The sequence below is a fragment of the Anomaloglossus baeobatrachus genome, assembly GCF_048569485.1.
Source record: "Anomaloglossus baeobatrachus isolate aAnoBae1 chromosome 9 unlocalized genomic scaffold, aAnoBae1.hap1 SUPER_9_unloc_5, whole genome shotgun sequence".
Lineage (NCBI taxonomy): Eukaryota > Metazoa > Chordata > Amphibia > Anura > Aromobatidae > Anomaloglossus > Anomaloglossus baeobatrachus.
In genome coordinates this window covers 662,992-683,658 of record NW_027441823.1, presented here as the reverse complement: position 1 = coordinate 683,658, position 20,667 = coordinate 662,992, and the positions used below count along the sequence as shown (strand labels likewise).

At 46.3% G+C, this 20,667-nt stretch overlaps 13 non-coding genes across 13 annotated transcripts; all 13 read left to right on the top strand.

The window, feature by feature from the left end:
* Window positions 1-224: 224 nt before the first annotated feature.
* Window positions 225-415, top strand: LOC142260236 (U2 spliceosomal RNA). The gene has a single exon (XR_012728552.1). It is a non-coding gene; the product is annotated as a U2 spliceosomal RNA (small nuclear RNA).
* A 1,386-nt stretch (window positions 416-1,801) lies between these two features.
* On the top strand, window positions 1,802-1,992 carry LOC142260234 (U2 spliceosomal RNA). Its single transcript, XR_012728550.1, has one exon. It is a non-coding gene; the product is annotated as a U2 spliceosomal RNA (small nuclear RNA).
* Window positions 1,993-3,379: 1,387 nt separating this feature from the next.
* LOC142260233 (U2 spliceosomal RNA) lies at window positions 3,380-3,570 on the top strand. The gene has a single exon (XR_012728549.1). It is a non-coding gene; the product is annotated as a U2 spliceosomal RNA (small nuclear RNA).
* A 1,387-nt stretch (window positions 3,571-4,957) lies between these two features.
* Window positions 4,958-5,148, top strand: LOC142260232 (U2 spliceosomal RNA). The gene has a single exon (XR_012728548.1). It is a non-coding gene; the product is annotated as a U2 spliceosomal RNA (small nuclear RNA).
* Window positions 5,149-6,535: 1,387 nt separating this feature from the next.
* On the top strand, window positions 6,536-6,726 carry LOC142260231 (U2 spliceosomal RNA). Its single transcript, XR_012728547.1, has one exon. It is a non-coding gene; the product is annotated as a U2 spliceosomal RNA (small nuclear RNA).
* Window positions 6,727-8,113: 1,387 nt separating this feature from the next.
* LOC142260230 (U2 spliceosomal RNA) lies at window positions 8,114-8,304 on the top strand. The gene has a single exon (XR_012728546.1). It is a non-coding gene; the product is annotated as a U2 spliceosomal RNA (small nuclear RNA).
* A 1,387-nt stretch (window positions 8,305-9,691) lies between these two features.
* Window positions 9,692-9,882, top strand: LOC142260229 (U2 spliceosomal RNA). The gene has a single exon (XR_012728545.1). It is a non-coding gene; the product is annotated as a U2 spliceosomal RNA (small nuclear RNA).
* Window positions 9,883-11,269: 1,387 nt separating this feature from the next.
* Window positions 11,270-11,460, top strand: LOC142260227 (U2 spliceosomal RNA). The gene has a single exon (XR_012728544.1). It is a non-coding gene; the product is annotated as a U2 spliceosomal RNA (small nuclear RNA).
* Window positions 11,461-12,847: 1,387 nt separating this feature from the next.
* Window positions 12,848-13,038, top strand: LOC142260226 (U2 spliceosomal RNA). Its single transcript, XR_012728543.1, has one exon. It is a non-coding gene; the product is annotated as a U2 spliceosomal RNA (small nuclear RNA).
* A 1,387-nt stretch (window positions 13,039-14,425) lies between these two features.
* Window positions 14,426-14,616, top strand: LOC142260225 (U2 spliceosomal RNA). Its single transcript, XR_012728542.1, has one exon. It is a non-coding gene; the product is annotated as a U2 spliceosomal RNA (small nuclear RNA).
* Window positions 14,617-16,003: 1,387 nt separating this feature from the next.
* On the top strand, window positions 16,004-16,194 carry LOC142260224 (U2 spliceosomal RNA). Its single transcript, XR_012728541.1, has one exon. It is a non-coding gene; the product is annotated as a U2 spliceosomal RNA (small nuclear RNA).
* Window positions 16,195-17,581: 1,387 nt separating this feature from the next.
* LOC142260222 (U2 spliceosomal RNA) lies at window positions 17,582-17,772 on the top strand. The gene has a single exon (XR_012728539.1). It is a non-coding gene; the product is annotated as a U2 spliceosomal RNA (small nuclear RNA).
* Window positions 17,773-19,159: 1,387 nt separating this feature from the next.
* On the top strand, window positions 19,160-19,350 carry LOC142260221 (U2 spliceosomal RNA). The gene has a single exon (XR_012728538.1). It is a non-coding gene; the product is annotated as a U2 spliceosomal RNA (small nuclear RNA).
* The last annotated feature ends 1,317 nt before the right edge of the window (window positions 19,351-20,667 follow it).

The window sequence follows — 20,667 nt, the reverse complement described above, 5'->3', positions numbered from 1 at the left end:
GCTTGCGCCCTAAAGGAGGAGTTATTCAGATTCATTGCAGTGGGCGGCGGCTGCAAAACGCACCATTCTTCTTGTTTTTGCTCTGCAAAGCAGCCTTTTCAAGGGTTGGCTTGGGTGACAAAATGTCTTGTGTAGGCGTGGGTTTGTCTCCCTCTCGCTCTCTCTCCCTAAGATGTGTCCGGCATAGGCCAGGGTGCCACTCGAGGCCCAAACCAATTCTGGTTATCGCTTCTCGGCCTTTTGGCTAAGATCAAGTGTAGTATCTGTTCTTATCAGTTTAATATCTGATACGTCCCCTATCTGGGGACCATATATTAAATGGATTTTTAGAACAGGGAGATGGAAAAAGAGCTTGCTCTGTCCACTCCACGCATTGACCTGGTATTGCAGTACCTCCAGGAACGGTGCACCCCTTCTTAACCCAGTTTCCAAAAGCAGAACTCAATTCACCTGATTCATATTAGCCCGATTTAATGAATTGGAAGAAAGCATACGTCTTCATATGCACCTCAATTTGGCCCATTCACTTTTCACACTTCCTCCTTTTGTTTTTTATCTTTCACACTTTTGACTTTCTTTATTCATCCAAATAGCAAACTCATCACCACTCAACCTGACCAACTCGGCTATGTCCCCGTGCTGCAGTTCTCTGTCTTATCTAGATCATTTGCAATTGAATGGAATAGATCCCTTTTGGACAAAGTGGATTCACCTGCTGCTGCAGTGACCACAGGTGTGATAAGATCTAGAATTGGCATCTGGTGCGATCTCTCCGCTTCCACTCCAAAGAAAGTTACCTGTTTATTCCTATCATGCATTGGTTTTTGGGGTTTTCTTTGAGTAATGATGATCTCTTTAGTAGTCTGTTGGCGCCCTCTCCTGGAGAAATAGTTTGCTTGCTCTTGGACATTCTAAAAGAGAGGTCATGATAGACATTGAGCTTCTGAGCTCAATTGGGGACAGTCATGGGTGATGAATGTTTGCAACCTACTGCGAAGCCTCATACCGCAATATAAGGAACGTCAAATACTAAGAAAGGGCGGCCTATGAAAGAATTACTACTTTCAATAAGTACACTTAAACGGCTAATTGGGAATAGAAAAACTGTAAAAAGCCCTCTGAGAAAGCCCCCCTCTAACCTTTGATAGTAAGCTTTTCTGTAGTCTGCCTGTTGATGTATTTTCCGTTTGAACTGTGCACAACATGAAGAGACGGAACACTGGCGGCTTGTCACAATGCCCCCCGATGACATCACAATAGCGCTGCTGCCTAGAAAACAAGCTGCGCAGAAGAAGTTGTTCTTTGGGTGGGAGGGTGGGCTAGTGGAAGGAGGGGGCAATCTCTTTTTTTCCCGGGTGGTAGGGGGATGACAGGAGAAGGGAAGCGGGTGGTGAGAAAGGTACAGAGGGCAGGGTTTGGGGGCTGGGAAGGAAAGGGAAAAGATTAGGGTTTGGGGATGATGAAAGGGCTTTCTACGGGTAAGGATGGCAAAGGGTGGCAGTGACGGAAAGTCAGGCAACCTGTCCTGTCCGTCTTTTGTATCGTGAATTGGAAAGACTGCAAGGGGGAGGGGAGTTGCTTGCGCCCTAAAGGAGGAGTTATTCAGATTCATTGCAGTGGGCGGCGGCTGCAAAACGCACCATTCTTCTTGTTTTTGCTCTGCAAAGCAGCCTTTTCAAGGGTTGGCTTGGGTGACAAAATGTCTTGTGTAGGCGTGGGTTTGTCTCCCTCTCGCTCTCTCTCCCTAAGATGTGTCCGGCATAGGCCAGGGTGCCACTCGAGGCCCAAACCAATTCTGGTTATCGCTTCTCGGCCTTTTGGCTAAGATCAAGTGTAGTATCTGTTCTTATCAGTTTAATATCTGATACGTCCCCTATCTGGGGACCATATATTAAATGGATTTTTAGAACAGGGAGATGGAAAAAGAGCTTGCTCTGTCCACTCCACGCATTGACCTGGTATTGCAGTACCTCCAGGAACGGTGCACCCCTTCTTAACCCAGTTTCCAAAAGCAGAACTCAATTCACCTGATTCATATTAGCCCGATTTAATGAATTGGAAGAAAGCATACGTCTTCATATGCACCTCAATTTGGCCCATTCACTTTTCACACTTCCTCCTTTTGTTTTTTATCTTTCACACTTTTGACTTTCTTTATTCATCCAAATAGCAAACTCATCACCACTCAACCTGACCAACTCGGCTATGTCCCCGTGCTGCAGTTCTCTGTCTTATCTAGATCATTTGCAATTGAATGGAATAGATCCCTTTTGGACAAAGTGGATTCACCTGCTGCTGCAGTGACCACAGGTGTGATAAGATCTAGAATTGGCATCTGGTGCGATCTCTCCGCTTCCACTCCAAAGAAAGTTACCTGTTTATTCCTATCATGCATTGGTTTTTGGGGTTTTCTTTGAGTAATGATGATCTCTTTAGTAGTCTGTTGGCGCCCTCTCCTGGAGGAATAGTTTGCTTGCTCTTGGACATTCTAAAAGAGAGGTCATGATAGACATTGAGCTTCTGAGCTCAATTGGGGACAGTCATGGGTGATGAATGTTTGCAACCTACTGCGAAGCCTCATACCGCAATATAAGGAACGTCAAATACTAAGAAAGGGCGGCCTATGAAAGAATTACTACTTTCAATAAGTACACTTAAACGGCTAATTGGGAATAGAAAAACTGTAAAAAGCCCTCTGAGAAAGCCCCCCTCTAACCTTTGATAGTAAGCTTTTCTGTAGTCTGCCTGTTGATGTATTTTCCGTTTGAACTGTGCACAACATGAAGAGACGGAACACTGGCGGCTTGTCACAATGCCCCCCGATGACATCACAATAGCGCTGCTGCCTAGAAAACAAGCTGCGCAGAAGAAGTTGTTCTTTGGGTGGGAGGGTGGGCTAGTGGAAGGAGGGGGCAATCTCTTTTTTTCCCGGGTGGTAGGGGGATGACAGGAGAAGGGAAGCGGGTGGTGAGAAAGGTACAGAGGGCAGGGTTTGGGGGCTGGGAAGGAAAGGGAAAAGATTAGGGTTTGGGGATGATGAAAGGGCTTTCTACGGGTAAGGATGGCAAAGGGTGGCAGTGACGGAAAGTCAGGCAACCTGTCCTGTCCGTCTTTTTGTATCGTGAATTGGAAAGACTGCAAGGGGGAGGGGAGTTGCTTGCGCCCTAAAGGAGGAGTTATTCAGATTCATTGCAGTGGGCGGCGGCTGCAAAACGCACCATTCTTCTTGTTTTTGCTCTGCAAAGCAGCCTTTTCAAGGGTTGGCTTGGGTGACAAAATGTCTTGTGTAGGCGTGGGTTTGTCTCCCTCTCGCTCTCTCTCCCTAAGATGTGTCCGGCATAGGCCAGGGTGCCACTCGAGGCCCAAACCAATTCTGGTTATCGCTTCTCGGCCTTTTGGCTAAGATCAAGTGTAGTATCTGTTCTTATCAGTTTAATATCTGATACGTCCCCTATCTGGGGACCATATATTAAATGGATTTTTAGAACAGGGAGATGGAAAAAGAGCTTGCTCTGTCCACTCCACGCATTGACCTGGTATTGCAGTACCTCCAGGAACGGTGCACCCCTTCTTAACCCAGTTTCCAAAAGCAGAACTCAATTCACCTGATTCATATTAGCCCGATTTAATGAATTGGAAGAAAGCATACGTCTTCATATGCACCTCAATTTGGCCCATTCACTTTTCACACTTCCTCCTTTTGTTTTTTATCTTTCACACTTTTGACTTTCTTTATTCATCCAAATAGCAAACTCATCACCACTCAACCTGACCAACTCGGCTATGTCCCCGTGCTGCAGTTCTCTGTCTTATCTAGATCATTTGCAATTGAATGGAATAGATCCCTTTTGGACAAAGTGGATTCACCTGCTGCTGCAGTGACCACAGGTGTGATAAGATCTAGAATTGGCATCTGGTGCGATCTCTCCGCTTCCACTCCAAAGAAAGTTACCTGTTTATTCCTATCATGCATTGGTTTTTGGGGTTTTCTTTGAGTAATGATGATCTCTTTAGTAGTCTGTTGGCGCCCTCTCCTGGAGGAATAGTTTGCTTGCTCTTGGACATTCTAAAAGAGAGGTCATGATAGACATTGAGCTTCTGAGCTCAATTGGGGACAGTCATGGGTGATGAATGTTTGCAACCTACTGCGAAGCCTCATACCGCAATATAAGGAACGTCAAATACTAAGAAAGGGCGGCCTATGAAAGAATTACTACTTTCAATAAGTACACTTAAACGGCTAATTGGGAATAGAAAAACTGTAAAAAGCCCTCTGAGAAAGCCCCCCTCTAACCTTTGATAGTAAGCTTTTCTGTAGTCTGCCTGTTGATGTATTTTCCGTTTGAACTGTGCACAACATGAAGAGACGGAACACTGGCGGCTTGTCACAATGCCCCCCGATGACATCACAATAGCGCTGCTGCCTAGAAAACAAGCTGCGCAGAAGAAGTTGTTCTTTGGGTGGGAGGGTGGGCTAGTGGAAGGAGGGGGCAATCTCTTTTTTTCCCGGGTGGTAGGGGGATGACAGGAGAAGGGAAGCGGGTGGTGAGAAAGGTACAGAGGGCAGGGTTTGGGGGCTGGGAAGGAAAGGGAAAAGATTAGGGTTTGGGGATGATGAAAGGGCTTTCTACGGGTAAGGATGGCAAAGGGTGGCAGTGACGGAAAGTCAGGCAACCTGTCCTGTCCGTCTTTTTGTATCGTGAATTGGAAAGACTGCAAGGGGGAGGGGAGTTGCTTGCGCCCTAAAGGAGGAGTTATTCAGATTCATTGCAGTGGGCGGCGGCTGCAAAACGCACCATTCTTCTTGTTTTTGCTCTGCAAAGCAGCCTTTTCAAGGGTTGGCTTGGGTGACAAAATGTCTTGTGTAGGCGTGGGTTTGTCTCCCTCTCGCTCTCTCTCCCTAAGATGTGTCCGGCATAGGCCAGGGTGCCACTCGAGGCCCAAACCAATTCTGGTTATCGCTTCTCGGCCTTTTGGCTAAGATCAAGTGTAGTATCTGTTCTTATCAGTTTAATATCTGATACGTCCCCTATCTGGGGACCATATATTAAATGGATTTTTAGAACAGGGAGATGGAAAAAGAGCTTGCTCTGTCCACTCCACGCATTGACCTGGTATTGCAGTACCTCCAGGAACGGTGCACCCCTTCTTAACCCAGTTTCCAAAAGCAGAACTCAATTCACCTGATTCATATTAGCCCGATTTAATGAATTGGAAGAAAGCATACGTCTTCATATGCACCTCAATTTGGCCCATTCACTTTTCACACTTCCTCCTTTTGTTTTTTATCTTTCACACTTTTGACTTTCTTTATTCATCCAAATAGCAAACTCATCACCACTCAACCTGACCAACTCGGCTATGTCCCCGTGCTGCAGTTCTCTGTCTTATCTAGATCATTTGCAATTGAATGGAATAGATCCCTTTTGGACAAAGTGGATTCACCTGCTGCTGCAGTGACCACAGGTGTGATAAGATCTAGAATTGGCATCTGGTGCGATCTCTCCGCTTCCACTCCAAAGAAAGTTACCTGTTTATTCCTATCATGCATTGGTTTTTGGGGTTTTCTTTGAGTAATGATGATCTCTTTAGTAGTCTGTTGGCGCCCTCTCCTGGAGGAATAGTTTGCTTGCTCTTGGACATTCTAAAAGAGAGGTCATGATAGACATTGAGCTTCTGAGCTCAATTGGGGACAGTCATGGGTGATGAATGTTTGCAACCTACTGCGAAGCCTCATACCGCAATATAAGGAACGTCAAATACTAAGAAAGGGCGGCCTATGAAAGAATTACTACTTTCAATAAGTACACTTAAACGGCTAATTGGGAATAGAAAAACTGTAAAAAGCCCTCTGAGAAAGCCCCCCTCTAACCTTTGATAGTAAGCTTTTCTGTAGTCTGCCTGTTGATGTATTTTCCGTTTGAACTGTGCACAACATGAAGAGACGGAACACTGGCGGCTTGTCACAATGCCCCCCGATGACATCACAATAGCGCTGCTGCCTAGAAAACAAGCTGCGCAGAAGAAGTTGTTCTTTGGGTGGGAGGGTGGGCTAGTGGAAGGAGGGGGCAATCTCTTTTTTTCCCGGGTGGTAGGGGGATGACAGGAGAAGGGAAGCGGGTGGTGAGAAAGGTACAGAGGGCAGGGTTTGGGGGCTGGGAAGGAAAGGGAAAAGATTAGGGTTTGGGGATGATGAAAGGGCTTTCTACGGGTAAGGATGGCAAAGGGTGGCAGTGACGGAAAGTCAGGCAACCTGTCCTGTCCGTCTTTTTGTATCGTGAATTGGAAAGACTGCAAGGGGGAGGGGAGTTGCTTGCGCCCTAAAGGAGGAGTTATTCAGATTCATTGCAGTGGGCGGCGGCTGCAAAACGCACCATTCTTCTTGTTTTTGCTCTGCAAAGCAGCCTTTTCAAGGGTTGGCTTGGGTGACAAAATGTCTTGTGTAGGCGTGGGTTTGTCTCCCTCTCGCTCTCTCTCCCTAAGATGTGTCCGGCATAGGCCAGGGTGCCACTCGAGGCCCAAACCAATTCTGGTTATCGCTTCTCGGCCTTTTGGCTAAGATCAAGTGTAGTATCTGTTCTTATCAGTTTAATATCTGATACGTCCCCTATCTGGGGACCATATATTAAATGGATTTTTAGAACAGGGAGATGGAAAAAGAGCTTGCTCTGTCCACTCCACGCATTGACCTGGTATTGCAGTACCTCCAGGAACGGTGCACCCCTTCTTAACCCAGTTTCCAAAAGCAGAACTCAATTCACCTGATTCATATTAGCCCGATTTAATGAATTGGAAGAAAGCATACGTCTTCATATGCACCTCAATTTGGCCCATTCACTTTTCACACTTCCTCCTTTTGTTTTTTATCTTTCACACTTTTGACTTTCTTTATTCATCCAAATAGCAAACTCATCACCACTCAACCTGACCAACTCGGCTATGTCCCCGTGCTGCAGTTCTCTGTCTTATCTAGATCATTTGCAATTGAATGGAATAGATCCCTTTTGGACAAAGTGGATTCACCTGCTGCTGCAGTGACCACAGGTGTGATAAGATCTAGAATTGGCATCTGGTGCGATCTCTCCGCTTCCACTCCAAAGAAAGTTACCTGTTTATTCCTATCATGCATTGGTTTTTGGGGTTTTCTTTGAGTAATGATGATCTCTTTAGTAGTCTGTTGGCGCCCTCTCCTGGAGGAATAGTTTGCTTGCTCTTGGACATTCTAAAAGAGAGGTCATGATAGACATTGAGCTTCTGAGCTCAATTGGGGACAGTCATGGGTGATGAATGTTTGCAACCTACTGCGAAGCCTCATACCGCAATATAAGGAACGTCAAATACTAAGAAAGGGCGGCCTATGAAAGAATTACTACTTTCAATAAGTACACTTAAACGGCTAATTGGGAATAGAAAAACTGTAAAAAGCCCTCTGAGAAAGCCCCCCTCTAACCTTTGATAGTAAGCTTTTCTGTAGTCTGCCTGTTGATGTATTTTCCGTTTGAACTGTGCACAACATGAAGAGACGGAACACTGGCGGCTTGTCACAATGCCCCCCGATGACATCACAATAGCGCTGCTGCCTAGAAAACAAGCTGCGCAGAAGAAGTTGTTCTTTGGGTGGGAGGGTGGGCTAGTGGAAGGAGGGGGCAATCTCTTTTTTTCCCGGGTGGTAGGGGGATGACAGGAGAAGGGAAGCGGGTGGTGAGAAAGGTACAGAGGGCAGGGTTTGGGGGCTGGGAAGGAAAGGGAAAAGATTAGGGTTTGGGGATGATGAAAGGGCTTTCTACGGGTAAGGATGGCAAAGGGTGGCAGTGACGGAAAGTCAGGCAACCTGTCCTGTCCGTCTTTTTGTATCGTGAATTGGAAAGACTGCAAGGGGGAGGGGAGTTGCTTGCGCCCTAAAGGAGGAGTTATTCAGATTCATTGCAGTGGGCGGCGGCTGCAAAACGCACCATTCTTCTTGTTTTTGCTCTGCAAAGCAGCCTTTTCAAGGGTTGGCTTGGGTGACAAAATGTCTTGTGTAGGCGTGGGTTTGTCTCCCTCTCGCTCTCTCTCCCTAAGATGTGTCCGGCATAGGCCAGGGTGCCACTCGAGGCCCAAACCAATTCTGGTTATCGCTTCTCGGCCTTTTGGCTAAGATCAAGTGTAGTATCTGTTCTTATCAGTTTAATATCTGATACGTCCCCTATCTGGGGACCATATATTAAATGGATTTTTAGAACAGGGAGATGGAAAAAGAGCTTGCTCTGTCCACTCCACGCATTGACCTGGTATTGCAGTACCTCCAGGAACGGTGCACCCCTTCTTAACCCAGTTTCCAAAAGCAGAACTCAATTCACCTGATTCATATTAGCCCGATTTAATGAATTGGAAGAAAGCATACGTCTTCATATGCACCTCAATTTGGCCCATTCACTTTTCACACTTCCTCCTTTTGTTTTTTATCTTTCACACTTTTGACTTTCTTTATTCATCCAAATAGCAAACTCATCACCACTCAACCTGACCAACTCGGCTATGTCCCCGTGCTGCAGTTCTCTGTCTTATCTAGATCATTTGCAATTGAATGGAATAGATCCCTTTTGGACAAAGTGGATTCACCTGCTGCTGCAGTGACCACAGGTGTGATAAGATCTAGAATTGGCATCTGGTGCGATCTCTCCGCTTCCACTCCAAAGAAAGTTACCTGTTTATTCCTATCATGCATTGGTTTTTGGGGTTTTCTTTGAGTAATGATGATCTCTTTAGTAGTCTGTTGGCGCCCTCTCCTGGAGGAATAGTTTGCTTGCTCTTGGACATTCTAAAAGAGAGGTCATGATAGACATTGAGCTTCTGAGCTCAATTGGGGACAGTCATGGGTGATGAATGTTTGCAACCTACTGCGAAGCCTCATACCGCAATATAAGGAACGTCAAATACTAAGAAAGGGCGGCCTATGAAAGAATTACTACTTTCAATAAGTACACTTAAACGGCTAATTGGGAATAGAAAAACTGTAAAAAGCCCTCTGAGAAAGCCCCCCTCTAACCTTTGATAGTAAGCTTTTCTGTAGTCTGCCTGTTGATGTATTTTCCGTTTGAACTGTGCACAACATGAAGAGACGGAACACTGGCGGCTTGTCACAATGCCCCCCGATGACATCACAATAGCGCTGCTGCCTAGAAAACAAGCTGCGCAGAAGAAGTTGTTCTTTGGGTGGGAGGGTGGGCTAGTGGAAGGAGGGGGCAATCTCTTTTTTTCCCGGGTGGTAGGGGGATGACAGGAGAAGGGAAGCGGGTGGTGAGAAAGGTACAGAGGGCAGGGTTTGGGGGCTGGGAAGGAAAGGGAAAAGATTAGGGTTTGGGGATGATGAAAGGGCTTTCTACGGGTAAGGATGGCAAAGGGTGGCAGTGACGGAAAGTCAGGCAACCTGTCCTGTCCGTCTTTTTGTATCGTGAATTGGAAAGACTGCAAGGGGGAGGGGAGTTGCTTGCGCCCTAAAGGAGGAGTTATTCAGATTCATTGCAGTGGGCGGCGGCTGCAAAACGCACCATTCTTCTTGTTTTTGCTCTGCAAAGCAGCCTTTTCAAGGGTTGGCTTGGGTGACAAAATGTCTTGTGTAGGCGTGGGTTTGTCTCCCTCTCGCTCTCTCTCCCTAAGATGTGTCCGGCATAGGCCAGGGTGCCACTCGAGGCCCAAACCAATTCTGGTTATCGCTTCTCGGCCTTTTGGCTAAGATCAAGTGTAGTATCTGTTCTTATCAGTTTAATATCTGATACGTCCCCTATCTGGGGACCATATATTAAATGGATTTTTAGAACAGGGAGATGGAAAAAGAGCTTGCTCTGTCCACTCCACGCATTGACCTGGTATTGCAGTACCTCCAGGAACGGTGCACCCCTTCTTAACCCAGTTTCCAAAAGCAGAACTCAATTCACCTGATTCATATTAGCCCGATTTAATGAATTGGAAGAAAGCATACGTCTTCATATGCACCTCAATTTGGCCCATTCACTTTTCACACTTCCTCCTTTTGTTTTTTATCTTTCACACTTTTGACTTTCTTTATTCATCCAAATAGCAAACTCATCACCACTCAACCTGACCAACTCGGCTATGTCCCCGTGCTGCAGTTCTCTGTCTTATCTAGATCATTTGCAATTGAATGGAATAGATCCCTTTTGGACAAAGTGGATTCACCTGCTGCTGCAGTGACCACAGGTGTGATAAGATCTAGAATTGGCATCTGGTGCGATCTCTCCGCTTCCACTCCAAAGAAAGTTACCTGTTTATTCCTATCATGCATTGGTTTTTGGGGTTTTCTTTGAGTAATGATGATCTCTTTAGTAGTCTGTTGGCGCCCTCTCCTGGAGGAATAGTTTGCTTGCTCTTGGACATTCTAAAAGAGAGGTCATGATAGACATTGAGCTTCTGAGCTCAATTGGGGACAGTCATGGGTGATGAATGTTTGCAACCTACTGCGAAGCCTCATACCGCAATATAAGGAACGTCAAATACTAAGAAAGGGCGGCCTATGAAAGAATTACTACTTTCAATAAGTACACTTAAACGGCTAATTGGGAATAGAAAAACTGTAAAAAGCCCTCTGAGAAAGCCCCCCTCTAACCTTTGATAGTAAGCTTTTCTGTAGTCTGCCTGTTGATGTATTTTCCGTTTGAACTGTGCACAACATGAAGAGACGGAACACTGGCGGCTTGTCACAATGCCCCCCGATGACATCACAATAGCGCTGCTGCCTAGAAAACAAGCTGCGCAGAAGAAGTTGTTCTTTGGGTGGGAGGGTGGGCTAGTGGAAGGAGGGGGCAATCTCTTTTTTTCCCGGGTGGTAGGGGGATGACAGGAGAAGGGAAGCGGGTGGTGAGAAAGGTACAGAGGGCAGGGTTTGGGGGCTGGGAAGGAAAGGGAAAAGATTAGGGTTTGGGGATGATGAAAGGGCTTTCTACGGGTAAGGATGGCAAAGGGTGGCAGTGACGGAAAGTCAGGCAACCTGTCCTGTCCGTCTTTTTGTATCGTGAATTGGAAAGACTGCAAGGGGGAGGGGAGTTGCTTGCGCCCTAAAGGAGGAGTTATTCAGATTCATTGCAGTGGGCGGCGGCTGCAAAACGCACCATTCTTCTTGTTTTTGCTCTGCAAAGCAGCCTTTTCAAGGGTTGGCTTGGGTGACAAAATGTCTTGTGTAGGCGTGGGTTTGTCTCCCTCTCGCTCTCTCTCCCTAAGATGTGTCCGGCATAGGCCAGGGTGCCACTCGAGGCCCAAACCAATTCTGGTTATCGCTTCTCGGCCTTTTGGCTAAGATCAAGTGTAGTATCTGTTCTTATCAGTTTAATATCTGATACGTCCCCTATCTGGGGACCATATATTAAATGGATTTTTAGAACAGGGAGATGGAAAAAGAGCTTGCTCTGTCCACTCCACGCATTGACCTGGTATTGCAGTACCTCCAGGAACGGTGCACCCCTTCTTAACCCAGTTTCCAAAAGCAGAACTCAATTCACCTGATTCATATTAGCCCGATTTAATGAATTGGAAGAAAGCATACGTCTTCATATGCACCTCAATTTGGCCCATTCACTTTTCACACTTCCTCCTTTTGTTTTTTATCTTTCACACTTTTGACTTTCTTTATTCATCCAAATAGCAAACTCATCACCACTCAACCTGACCAACTCGGCTATGTCCCCGTGCTGCAGTTCTCTGTCTTATCTAGATCATTTGCAATTGAATGGAATAGATCCCTTTTGGACAAAGTGGATTCACCTGCTGCTGCAGTGACCACAGGTGTGATAAGATCTAGAATTGGCATCTGGTGCGATCTCTCCGCTTCCACTCCAAAGAAAGTTACCTGTTTATTCCTATCATGCATTGGTTTTTGGGGTTTTCTTTGAGTAATGATGATCTCTTTAGTAGTCTGTTGGCGCCCTCTCCTGGAGGAATAGTTTGCTTGCTCTTGGACATTCTAAAAGAGAGGTCATGATAGACATTGAGCTTCTGAGCTCAATTGGGGACAGTCATGGGTGATGAATGTTTGCAACCTACTGCGAAGCCTCATACCGCAATATAAGGAACGTCAAATACTAAGAAAGGGCGGCCTATGAAAGAATTACTACTTTCAATAAGTACACTTAAACGGCTAATTGGGAATAGAAAAACTGTAAAAAGCCCTCTGAGAAAGCCCCCCTCTAACCTTTGATAGTAAGCTTTTCTGTAGTCTGCCTGTTGATGTATTTTCCGTTTGAACTGTGCACAACATGAAGAGACGGAACACTGGCGGCTTGTCACAATGCCCCCCGATGACATCACAATAGCGCTGCTGCCTAGAAAACAAGCTGCGCAGAAGAAGTTGTTCTTTGGGTGGGAGGGTGGGCTAGTGGAAGGAGGGGGCAATCTCTTTTTTTCCCGGGTGGTAGGGGGATGACAGGAGAAGGGAAGCGGGTGGTGAGAAAGGTACAGAGGGCAGGGTTTGGGGGCTGGGAAGGAAAGGGAAAAGATTAGGGTTTGGGGATGATGAAAGGGCTTTCTACGGGTAAGGATGGCAAAGGGTGGCAGTGACGGAAAGTCAGGCAACCTGTCCTGTCCGTCTTTTTGTATCGTGAATTGGAAAGACTGCAAGGGGGAGGGGAGTTGCTTGCGCCCTAAAGGAGGAGTTATTCAGATTCATTGCAGTGGGCGGCGGCTGCAAAACGCACCATTCTTCTTGTTTTTGCTCTGCAAAGCAGCCTTTTCAAGGGTTGGCTTGGGTGACAAAATGTCTTGTGTAGGCGTGGGTTTGTCTCCCTCTCGCTCTCTCTCCCTAAGATGTGTCCGGCATAGGCCAGGGTGCCACTCGAGGCCCAAACCAATTCTGGTTATCGCTTCTCGGCCTTTTGGCTAAGATCAAGTGTAGTATCTGTTCTTATCAGTTTAATATCTGATACGTCCCCTATCTGGGGACCATATATTAAATGGATTTTTAGAACAGGGAGATGGAAAAAGAGCTTGCTCTGTCCACTCCACGCATTGACCTGGTATTGCAGTACCTCCAGGAACGGTGCACCCCTTCTTAACCCAGTTTCCAAAAGCAGAACTCAATTCACCTGATTCATATTAGCCCGATTTAATGAATTGGAAGAAAGCATACGTCTTCATATGCACCTCAATTTGGCCCATTCACTTTTCACACTTCCTCCTTTTGTTTTTTATCTTTCACACTTTTGACTTTCTTTATTCATCCAAATAGCAAACTCATCACCACTCAACCTGACCAACTCGGCTATGTCCCCGTGCTGCAGTTCTCTGTCTTATCTAGATCATTTGCAATTGAATGGAATAGATCCCTTTTGGACAAAGTGGATTCACCTGCTGCTGCAGTGACCACAGGTGTGATAAGATCTAGAATTGGCATCTGGTGCGATCTCTCCGCTTCCACTCCAAAGAAAGTTACCTGTTTATTCCTATCATGCATTGGTTTTTGGGGTTTTCTTTGAGTAATGATGATCTCTTTAGTAGTCTGTTGGCGCCCTCTCCTGGAGGAATAGTTTGCTTGCTCTTGGACATTCTAAAAGAGAGGTCATGATAGACATTGAGCTTCTGAGCTCAATTGGGGACAGTCATGGGTGATGAATGTTTGCAACCTACTGCGAAGCCTCATACCGCAATATAAGGAACGTCAAATACTAAGAAAGGGCGGCCTATGAAAGAATTACTACTTTCAATAAGTACACTTAAACGGCTAATTGGGAATAGAAAAACTGTAAAAAGCCCTCTGAGAAAGCCCCCCTCTAACCTTTGATAGTAAGCTTTTCTGTAGTCTGCCTGTTGATGTATTTTCCGTTTGAACTGTGCACAACATGAAGAGACGGAACACTGGCGGCTTGTCACAATGCCCCCCGATGACATCACAATAGCGCTGCTGCCTAGAAAACAAGCTGCGCAGAAGAAGTTGTTCTTTGGGTGGGAGGGTGGGCTAGTGGAAGGAGGGGGCAATCTCTTTTTTTCCCGGGTGGTAGGGGGATGACAGGAGAAGGGAAGCGGGTGGTGAGAAAGGTACAGAGGGCAGGGTTTGGGGGCTGGGAAGGAAAGGGAAAAGATTAGGGTTTGGGGATGATGAAAGGGCTTTCTACGGGTAAGGATGGCAAAGGGTGGCAGTGACGGAAAGTCAGGCAACCTGTCCTGTCCGTCTTTTTGTATCGTGAATTGGAAAGACTGCAAGGGGGAGGGGAGTTGCTTGCGCCCTAAAGGAGGAGTTATTCAGATTCATTGCAGTGGGCGGCGGCTGCAAAACGCACCATTCTTCTTGTTTTTGCTCTGCAAAGCAGCCTTTTCAAGGGTTGGCTTGGGTGACAAAATGTCTTGTGTAGGCGTGGGTTTGTCTCCCTCTCGCTCTCTCTCCCTAAGATGTGTCCGGCATAGGCCAGGGTGCCACTCGAGGCCCAAACCAATTCTGGTTATCGCTTCTCGGCCTTTTGGCTAAGATCAAGTGTAGTATCTGTTCTTATCAGTTTAATATCTGATACGTCCCCTATCTGGGGACCATATATTAAATGGATTTTTAGAACAGGGAGATGGAAAAAGAGCTTGCTCTGTCCACTCCACGCATTGACCTGGTATTGCAGTACCTCCAGGAACGGTGCACCCCTTCTTAACCCAGTTTCCAAAAGCAGAACTCAATTCACCTGATTCATATTAGCCCGATTTAATGAATTGGAAGAAAGCATACGTCTTCATATGCACCTCAATTTGGCCCATTCACTTTTCACACTTCCTCCTTTTGTTTTTTATCTTTCACACTTTTGACTTTCTTTATTCATCCAAATAGCAAACTCATCACCACTCAACCTGACCAACTCGGCTATGTCCCCGTGCTGCAGTTCTCTGTCTTATCTAGATCATTTGCAATTGAATGGAATAGATCCCTTTTGGACAAAGTGGATTCACCTGCTGCTGCAGTGACCACAGGTGTGATAAGATCTAGAATTGGCATCTGGTGCGATCTCTCCGCTTCCACTCCAAAGAAAGTTACCTGTTTATTCCTATCATGCATTGGTTTTTGGGGTTTTCTTTGAGTAATGATGATCTCTTTAGTAGTCTGTTGGCGCCCTCTCCTGGAGGAATAGTTTGCTTGCTCTTGGACATTCTAAAAGAGAGGTCATGATAGACATTGAGCTTCTGAGCTCAATTGGGGACAGTCATGGGTGATGAATGTTTGCAACCTACTGCGAAGCCTCATACCGCAATATAAGGAACGTCAAATACTAAGAAAGGGCGGCCTATGAAAGAATTACTACTTTCAATAAGTACACTTAAACGGCTAATTGGGAATAGAAAAACTGTAAAAAGCCCTCTGAGAAAGCCCCCCTCTAACCTTTGATAGTAAGCTTTTCTGTAGTCTGCCTGTTGATGTATTTTCCGTTTGAACTGTGCACAACATGAAGAGACGGAACACTGGCGGCTTGTCACAATGCCCCCCGATGACATCACAATAGCGCTGCTGCCTAGAAAACAAGCTGCGCAGAAGAAGTTGTTCTTTGGGTGGGAGGGTGGGCTAGTGGAAGGAGGGGGCAATCTCTTTTTTTCCCGGGTGGTAGGGGGATGACAGGAGAAGGGAAGCGGGTGGTGAGAAAGGTACAGAGGGCAGGGTTTGGGGGCTGGGAAGGAAAGGGAAAAGATTAGGGTTTGGGGATGATGAAAGGGCTTTCTACGGGTAAGGATGGCAAAGGGTGGCAGTGACGGAAAGTCAGGCAACCTGTCCTGTCCGTCTTTTTGTATCGTGAATTGGAAAGACTGCAAGGGGGAGGGGAGTTGCTTGCGCCCTAAAGGAGGAGTTATTCAGATTCATTGCAGTGGGCGGCGGCTGCAAAACGCACCATTCTTCTTGTTTTTGCTCTGCAAAGCAGCCTTTTCAAGGGTTGGCTTGGGTGACAAAATGTCTTGTGTAGGCGTGGGTTTGTCTCCCTCTCGCTCTCTCTCCCTAAGATGTGTCCGGCATAGGCCAGGGTGCCACTCGAGGCCCAAACCAATTCTGGTTATCGCTTCTCGGCCTTTTGGCTAAGATCAAGTGTAGTATCTGTTCTTATCAGTTTAATATCTGATACGTCCCCTATCTGGGGACCATATATTAAATGGATTTTTAGAACAGGGAGATGGAAAAAGAGCTTGCTCTGTCCACTCCACGCATTGACCTGGTATTGCAGTACCTCCAGGAACGGTGCACCCCTTCTTAACCCAGTTTCCAAAAGCAGAACTCAATTCACCTGATTCATATTAGCCCGATTTAATGAATTGGAAGAAAGCATACGTCTTCATATGCACCTCAATTTGGCCCATTCACTTTTCACACTTCCTCCTTTTGTTTTTTATCTTTCACACTTTTGACTTTCATTATTCATCCAAATAGCAAACTCATCACCACTCAACCTGACCAACTCGGCTATGTCCCCGTGCTGCAGTTCTCTGTCTTATCTAGATCATTTGCAATTGAATGGAATAGATCCCTTTTGGACAAAGTGGATTCACCTGCTGCTGCAGTGACCACAGGTGTGATAAGATCTAGAATTGGCATCTGGTGCGATCTCTCCGCTTCCACTCCAAAGAAAGTTACCTGTTTATTCCTATCATGCATTGGTTTTTGGGGTTTTCTTTGAGTAATGATGATCTCTTTAGTAGTCTGTTGGCGCCCTCTCCTGGAGGAATAGTTTGCTTGCTCTTGGACATTCTAAAAGAGAGGTCATGATAGACATTGAGCTTCTGAGCTCAATTGGGGACAGTCATGGGTGATGAATGTTTGCAACCTACTGCGAAGCCTCATACCGCAATATAAGGAACGTCAAATACTAAGAAAGGGCGGCCTATGAAAGAATTACTACTTTCAATAAGTACACTTAAACGGCTAATTGGGAATAGAAAAACTGTAAAAAGCCCTCTGAGAAAGCCCCCCTCTAACCTTTGATAGTAAGCTTTTCTGTAGTCTGCCTGTTGATGTATTTTCCGTTTGAACTGTGCACAACATGAAGAGACGGAACACTGGCGGCTTGTCACAATGCCCCCCGATGACATCACAATAGCGCTGCTGCCTAGAAAACAAGCTGCGCAGAAGAAGTTGTTCTTTGGGTGGGAGGGTGGGCTAGTGGAAGGAGGGGGCAATCTCTTTTTTTCCCGGGTGGTAGGGGGATGACAGGAGAAGGGAAGCGGGTGGTGAGAAAGGTACAGAGGGCAGGGTTTGGGGGCTGGGAAGGAAAGGGAAAAGATTAGGGTTTGGGGATGATGAAAGGGCTTTCTACGGGTAAGGATGGCAAAGGGTGGCAGTGACGGAAAGTCAGGCAACCTGTCCTGTCCGTCTTTTTGTATCGTGAATTGGAAAGACTGCAAGGGGGAGGGGAGTTGCTTGCGCCCTAAAGGAGGAGTTATTCAGATTCATTGCAGTGGGCGGCGGCTGCAAAACGCACCATTCTTCTTGTTTTTGCTCTGCAAAGCAGCCTTTTCAAGGGTTGGCTTGGGTGACAAAATGTCTTGTGTAGGCGTGGGTTTGTCTCCCTCTCGCTCTCTCTCCCTAAGATGTGTCCGGCATAGGCCAGGGTGCCACTCGAGGCCCAAACCAATTCTGGTTATCGCTTCTCGGCCTTTTGGCTAAGATCAAGTGTAGTATCTGTTCTTATCAGTTTAATATCTGATACGTCCCCTATCTGGGGACCATATATTAAATGGATTTTTAGAACAGGGAGATGGAAAAAGAGCTTGCTCTGTCCACTCCACGCATTGACCTGGTATTGCAGTACCTCCAGGAACGGTGCACCCCTTCTTAACCCAGTTTCCAAAAGCAGAACTCAATTCACCTGATTCATATTAGCCCGATTTAATGAATTGGAAGAAAGCATACGTCTTCATATGCACCTCAATTTGGCCCATTCACTTTTCACACTTCCTCCTTTTGTTTTTTATCTTTCACACTTTTGACTTTCTTTATTCATCCAAATAGCAAACTCATCACCACTCAACCTGACCAACTCGGCTATGTCCCCGTGCTGCAGTTCTCTGTCTTATCTAGATCATTTGCAATTGAATGGAATAGATCCCTTTTGGACAAAGTGGATTCACCTGCTGCTGCAGTGACCACAGGTGTGATAAGATCTAGAATTGGCATCTGGTGCGATCTCTCCGCTTCCACTCCAAAGAAAGTTACCTGTTTATTCCTATCATGCATTGGTTTTTGGGGTTTTCTTTGAGTAATGATGATCTCTTTAGTAGTCTGTTGGCGCCCTCTCCTGGAGGAATAGTTTGCTTGCTCTTGGACATTCTAAAAGAGAGGTCATGATAGACATTGAGCTTCTGAGCTCAATTGGGGACAGTCATGGGTGATGAATGTTTGCAACCTACTGCGAAGCCTCATACCGCAATATAAGGAACGTCAAATACTAAGAAAGGGCGGCCTATGAAAGAATTACTACTTTCAATAAGTACACTTAAACGGCTAATTGGGAATAGAAAAACTGTAAAAAGCCCTCTGAGAAAGCCCCCCTCTAACCTTTGATAGTAAGCTTTTCTGTAGTCTGCCTGTTGATGTATTTTCCGTTTGAACTGTGCACAACATGAAGAGACGGAACACTGGCGGCTTGTCACAATGCCCCCCGATGACATCACAATAGCGCTGCTGCCTAGAAAACAAGCTGCGCAGAAGAAGTTGTTCTTTGGGTGGGAGGGTGGGCTAGTGGAAGGAGGGGGCAATCTCTTTTTTTCCCGGGTGGTAGGGGGATGACAGGAGAAGGGAAGCGGGTGGTGAGAAAGGTACAGAGGGCAGGGTTTGGGGGCTGGGAAGGAAAGGGAAAAGATTAGGGTTTGGGGATGATGAAAGGGCTTTCTACGGGTAAGGATGGCAAAGGGTGGCAGTGACGGAAAGTCAGGCAACCTGTCCTGTCCGTCTTTTTGTATCGTGAATTGGAAAGACTGCAAGGGGGAGGGGAGTTGCTTGCGCCCTAAAGGAGGAGTTATTCAGATTCATTGCAGTGGGCGGCGGCTGCAAAACGCACCATTCTTCTTGTTTTTGCTCTGCAAAGCAGCCTTTTCAAGGGTTGGCTTGGGTGACAAAATGTCTTGTGTAGGCGTGGGTTTGTCTCCCTCTCGCTCTCTCTCCCTAAGATGTGTCCGGCATAGGCCAGGGTGCCACTCGAGGCCCAAACCAATTCTGGTTATCGCTTCTCGGCCTTTTGGCTAAGATCAAGTGTAGTATCTGTTCTTATCAGTTTAATATCTGATACGTCCCCTATCTGGGGACCATATATTAAATGGATTTTTAGAACAGGGAGATGGAAAAAGAGCTTGCTCTGTCCACTCCACGCATTGACCTGGTATTGCAGTACCTCCAGGAACGGTGCACCCCTTCTTAACCCAGTTTCCAAAAGCAGAACTCAATTCACCTGATTCATATTAGCCCGATTTAATGAATTGGAAGAAAGCATACGTCTTCATATGCACCTCAATTTGGCCCATTCACTTTTCACACTTCCTCCTTTTGTTTTTTATCTTTCACACTTTTGACTTTCTTTATTCATCCAAATAGCAAACTCATCACCACTCAACCTGACCAACTCGGCTATGTCCCCGTGCTGCAGTTCTCTGTCTTATCTAGATCATTTGCAATTGAATGGAATAGATCCCTTTTGGACAAAGTGGATTCACCTGCTGCTGCAGTGACCACAGGTGTGATAAGATCTAGAATTGGCATCTGGTGCGATCTCTCCGCTTCCACTCCAAAGAAAGTTACCTGTTTATTCCTATCATGCATTGGTTTTTGGGGTTTTCTTTGAGTAATGATGATCTCTTTAGTAGTCTGTTGGCGCCCTCTCCTGGAGGAATAGTTTGCTTGCTCTTGGACATTCTAAAAGAGAGGTCATGATAGACATTGAGCTTCTGAGCTCAATTGGGGACAGTCATGGGTGATGAATGTTTGCAACCTACTGCGAAGCCTCATACCGCAATATAAGGAACGTCAAATACTAAGAAAGGGCGGCCTATGAAAGAATTACTACTTTCAATAAGTACACTTAAACGGCTAATTGGGAATAGAAAAACTGTAAAAAGCCCTCTGAGAAAGCCCCCCTCTAACCTTTGATAGTAAGCTTTTCTGTAGTCTGCCTGTTGATGTATTTTCCGTTTGAACTGTGCACAACATGAAGAGACGGAACACTGGCGGCTTGTCACAATGCCCCCCGATGACATCACAATAGCGCTGCTGCCTAGAAAACAAGCTGCGCAGAAGAAGTTGTTCTTTGGGTGGGAGGGTGGGCTAGTGGAAGGAGGGGGCAATCTCTTTTTTTCCCGGGTGGTAGGGGGATGACAGGAGAAGGGAAGCGGGTGGTGAGAAAGGTACAGAGGGCAGGGTTTGGGGGCTGGGAAGGAAAGGGAAAAGATTAGGGTTTGGGGATGATGAAAGGGCTTTCTACGGGTAAGGATGGCAAAGGGTGGCAGTGACGGAAAGTCAGGCAACCTGTCCTGTCCGTCTTTTTGTATCGTGAATTGGAAAGACTGCAAGGGGGAGGGGAGTTGCTTGCGCCCTAAAGGAGGAGTTATTCAGATTCATTGCAGTGGGCGGCGGCTGCAAAACGCACCATTCTTCTTGTTTTTGCTCTGCAAAGCAGCCTTTTCAAGGGTTGGCTTGGGTGACAAAATGTCTTGTGTAGGCGTGGGTTTGTCTCCCTC